Below are 5386 nucleotides of genomic sequence, written 5' to 3' on the forward strand. Positions count from 1 at the left end.
GAGGCGAACTGTCAGCAGAAATACACGGGGACGTTGATCAACAAAGCTTGAAATGGCTTTCAGCTGGTCTACGTGTACAATAGGGACATTTTTATTCTGCTATAGTGACAAGAACGTAGTGAGACGTATACCAACACCGCCCAGTGTTAATGACAGGCAGGGCAGATGCTCCTGTAGGCCGCGAAAGAGGAAACGGCCTTCACACCACGTTCGTGCTTTTCTGGTGCCCTTTGAATACTTATTTAGCCGTAGCTCAGCAGCTAGTCAAACATCCGGCGTTGTGAATAACGTATACGTACATCAACGTTTATGGCTTTTTAACGTCGTTGGGGCTTCATATTTTTAATCGAGTTTGAGAGTTAAACATTTTTCCCAGCACCAGGATATTTGGAGATCCTATATACTTGGTCACTTTTTTTTCTTATTGCCATTATTATCATTTAAAAACCTCGATATTCTAACTTGAACATTGCAGCTACGAAGAAATAAGCGCGCAAAGTTATCAATACTTGTAAGGCTATATTATAAAGTATACAGCTGCTTCAACACACACAAATTGGCTATTTTGTAGAAGTACGTGTCGCAATGCCTTCAACTGCAGTGTCTTGCTTTTATTTTTATTTTTCGTATCTTCATCACAAATTGTAAGAACAGCTGCTGATGTATGCTTCGTGGCAAGTACTTTATATTACTAACTGGTGTTACCAAAAAAGGAAAAAACTCCAAGACTGCACGAAGCACGGAGCACTCTCCTAGCGAAAGCTGAAGCCGCGCCTTCATAACATCTAGCTGTGACCATTATTAACAGAGTACTCAATGTACAATTGAGAAGTACTCATTATCCCATCATTGATCCTCTCTAGGCGAAGTAGTGGACCCACTACATGTCTGTAAGGCAATATCTGCGCCTACGTGGCTGCCTACTTTTTTGATACTGTGGCCGACGATCAGTAAGGCTGAGGCCTTTCAACGTCAATGAACACTTTAACAACCCGCAAAAAAAAAACATCATGAACGGACGCAAAGGGGGGGGGATCCATATTGCCTCCCTATACGTTCGTTTCGTTCCTGATTTTCCGCGCTGGTAAATTTTTTCTCGACAATGACCCACTCCCCTAAACGCTCACCTTGCTGAGGTCTTTCTAGTGATTGGCAGCTTGGAGACACACCTACCATTAGGTAATTGACGTGCTGTAACGCATGGTAAATATTGCAGCTTTAACTATCGATAACGCATTTTTATACCTGCTAAATTGGCTCTTTCCCCGATATGATGACTTTCTAACGTCTTTTTGAGAAGCAGTTTCAAATGCTGACATGGCTGTGTAGAATTCACCAAGCCCAGGCGCTGTCATGCCAACAAGCGCATGTCAGGCAAACGCACCGGAAGAGGGTTAGCCGACCACAAAGTGCAGCCGCACCCTTGTTTCGGATGTGCTAGCATCATTGTTAACGCGCTGGCAAGAACATGACAGGCTGGATACAAGAGAGTTAGCTGTTACCCGTTCTTTGCATACCATCACACTATGTTGTTATCGCATTCGTTGTTTTATCTTTAGACAGATCGTGCGATTTTCTCTTTTTTTTTTCAAATTGTGTGCGACAGCTGCGACGGACACAGGTAGCGGTGGCGGGCGACATCACCGCCGAAATCGACTGTTGTAATGAGGTCATTATAGTTCTCCCTTTCAAGGTAGATAACCATTTTTGCGTGACCCAGATGCAGCGCCTGGAGCATGACGGAAACAAAGCTCGGTGAAGAACTGCGCAAGCCACTCTGTGAAAATATGCGGCACCCCAAGCACTCGAAGATGTCGTTTATTTCCTTTGTAACACACCGCAACAATTGACACTTGTCCTTAAAGGGAGCATTCTGTCATTAGGGGTGTCAACAAAACTACGTTTGTATATTAGTCACAGAAGATGCCGTATAGCATGTTCGCATTTTGTAGCGAATAGTTGTGAGTATGAGACAAGCGCGAAAAAAAAAACCTGAAATGCAAGTAGTTCAGTAACCGGCTAGACCATGGTGGCTCGGACCGGCCTCGTTTTTATAATCTAATAAATGTCATAATCCAGCGTGCTTCCGTGTCAAGTCCCACGGTGCAGGCAGGTCCGGTAGCTTAGCGTGGCTGTCCATACGATTCTGAAAAAAAAAATATAATAACACATCGACCGGCATCCTCTGGCTAGAAAATCAATGAAAATAACTACCCTAATGCTTCAAAGCTTCCATTATCACACTGACTATACTGACCAGCTACAGTTGAACATGAAATGCATCGTTAAGCTATGAGAACATTTATAGAATGATTCATTTTACCACCGCAGCTTCAAAAATTATAAACCACTAGCTTCGCTAACTATAACGGCCTTAAAACTTAGACACTCCATTTCCAGAGCTGTATACAATTTAAAAGTTCTCAGGTGGGCTGCACATTCATGAAATTTTTGCTATAACAGTGCAGAAAGCGGGACAAAGACCACATAGGACACAGTGTTCTGCCATGTGCACTTTTGGTCCCGTTTTCTGTGTTTTCCTGCAACGTTGTATGGCTCTTAACCACGCGTTCTCTTTTCTTATTACCACCAGCTCAAGCACATTTAAAAATTTCCGCCGTGAACTACATGAGCTCAAAAACTTTCCGTGGATTTCAAGGAGCCATCTTTGACTTCCAATTTTTCTTTCTTGGCATAATTGTTTACTTACACTTGTTTCGCTGAACAAAGTGGGAACCAGATCCGGCAACACGCGAACGGCTGTCAATCGTATAGGATGCATTTTAGTGTAAGCTGACTCAATATGCTTTCCTAAACTCTCAAACATCTGTAAGCACATATAAAAGTAGTTTGCTTTTATCCCCTGTATGCCCTTTTCCGTAATTAGTTCTGACGTGTTAGGATATCATATTTCCCGCTCTTGTATGCTCTATGGCGAATAATGTTCTTTTGCAGTACGCGTCGTGAACTTTGCGTGTAACGCATGTATAGCTTACACCGGCACAAGTTATTGAGCATTCAGTGTATAAATGCCTGTAGTATGGGGAAATTTGTGAGATGTTCTCTCTCACCCGAGAATGCATTGCTTTTAGGACATAAACTACCAGTGTAACAGACGCTGCCTTCTGCAAGAACACGTAGCTACCGGCTAGATTTCACGATAACCACACTTACTGCGTGATGAGGTGGGCCCCCACCATTCTCTATGACGTACTGTCAAAACCAAAGGCGAAACATTTATTCGTGGAGGAGCGTATATTGATAGCCCGAGAGCAGCGTTGTACGCCTTCCGTAGGAATGTTTCCAGCTGCCGTTAAGCATAGATACCGCTGGCAAAATCTAATTCGGCTCTCTCTCTCTCTCTCTCTTTCTATATATATATATATATATATATATATATATATATATATATATATATATATATATATATTATATCCGCCCCGCCGCCGTGATCTAGTGGCTAAGGTACTCGGCTGCTGACCCGCAGGTCGCGGGTTCGAATCCCGGCTGCGGCGGCTGCATTTCCGATGGAGGCGAAAATGCTGTAGGCCCGTGTGCTCAGATTTGGGTGCACGTAAAAGAACCCCAGGTGGTCAAAATTTCCGGAGCCCTCCACTACGGCGTCTCTCATAATCATATGGTGGTTTTGGGACGCTAAACCCCACATATCAATCAAATCAATCAATCAATATTATATCTCTGTGTATCTATCCTCCTTCCGACCCTTTTCCACACCCCCATACAGGGTAGCAAACCAGTTCGTCTAGGTTAACTTCCCTGTCTCTTCCTATTAATTATTTATCTCTCTCTCTCTCTCTAATTCGGCTCAGCACAAAAGCCAAAACAAAATGGAGAATGTTTGACTCCAATACGCCCACGTTATTGTTTGTGATTATTTTCATTCGCCATTGTAATGCTACATTTTCAACCAACTCAGCGTTTCAGTATTGCGCCCTAAGTTTCCGATTTAAAGTTCGAAAATCCTGGCATAGGCCCTTCTCGTATGTGTTTCTCTGCTACTAAGACTGTTATCCTTGTGAGGATACGAAGGAGAGTAGGCCTGCGAAAACGCTGTCTGCCGGGCTGATCCCAAAGGAAGAGTAACTCAAACTTCTGTGGCGACGATGATTAAAGTCCTCGAGGTTTTACATTGGTTTCAAATATTCGTACCACCTGCTGTAGTGTTGCTTCTAAGTGATTAATTTGCGCACGCTGCAGTGCAAACCGCCTCTATCATCTGATATTGTAAAACGTAAAGCGAACATCCAGCAACGAAGATATGGCAACGCAGGAACAAAATGACCGCTTTTGTGGCTACGTTTTAAAACTATCCTATACTGCGCTGTGAAGCTTTCTGCAGTTGCACTGCACGACACTCATGTAGCGAACTCCACTGCGTCAAGGGTACGCTGCCCGTGCAACGGGCCTGTTAATGAAAGACACCTAGATGCCTAAGAATAATCTCACGGAGCTAAATGCTGACTATAATAAAAAATCGGCAGATCCCACGTACAGTGGGAATCGATGATATGCGAAGCACAAATGAGAAATGTTTATATGTCACTTTAAAATCAGCACCTCGTTACGAGGTGGAGGTAAATGATGCCGTACATAACTTCCGTTTCATGATTATCATGTATGCATGTGTCGTTTACCTTCATCATCTATTCACGTCACGTGATACCAAATCTAGTATATGTGGAACTAGCAAAACGGCCGCGAATACGCTGTAAGTGCGGGATGTTGTCATGTTCGTACATGACATGCGTGTCAGTATTATCATGTTTGCACCAGTCATATATAACATAATTCATTGACAGCACGGAACACTAAATTTGGTATATGTGCAGCTAGCAAAACGGATGCGAGCGCATCATGAAGGGCCTAATATACTCCAATGATGCGTTGATGCGCGTGCACGCTAGACAGAGTGTCGCTACGTTAGCAAAACGCGAGCACTCTATACTCTGACGCCAGGCGCGACCAGCGTCCCGTCGGCGCGGCGCGACGGCAACCGGCGCGAAATGCAACATGCTGTATTTCCACCGATGCGTTACCCAGACAAAACTGTGTCTTCCTCTTTTCGGGACGGAATGACACTGGACGCGCTGAAATGCACATGCGTCAAAGCAACGCAGAGCTGCGCGCGCCTGCGAGTATATGGCAGGACCGGTGCCTGGCGTGGCAACGCTGGCGTGACGCGACGAAATGAACGCTGGCAAGCACCCGCTGCGTGCCACGTCGAAATGTATTGGCGCCTTGACTGTGGCATGTAGTCATGTTCTCACATGATACACATGCCACTTTAAGACTACAATGCTTAACCTCAAAAACAAATACATTCCTTCTACCCTCATTAAATCAGATTCAAACTGCCAATGGTTTA

This window comes from Rhipicephalus microplus, unplaced genomic scaffold (genome assembly GCF_043290135.1).
Source record: "Rhipicephalus microplus isolate Deutch F79 unplaced genomic scaffold, USDA_Rmic scaffold_18, whole genome shotgun sequence".
In the NCBI taxonomy this organism is placed as follows: domain Eukaryota; kingdom Metazoa; phylum Arthropoda; class Arachnida; order Ixodida; family Ixodidae; genus Rhipicephalus; species Rhipicephalus microplus.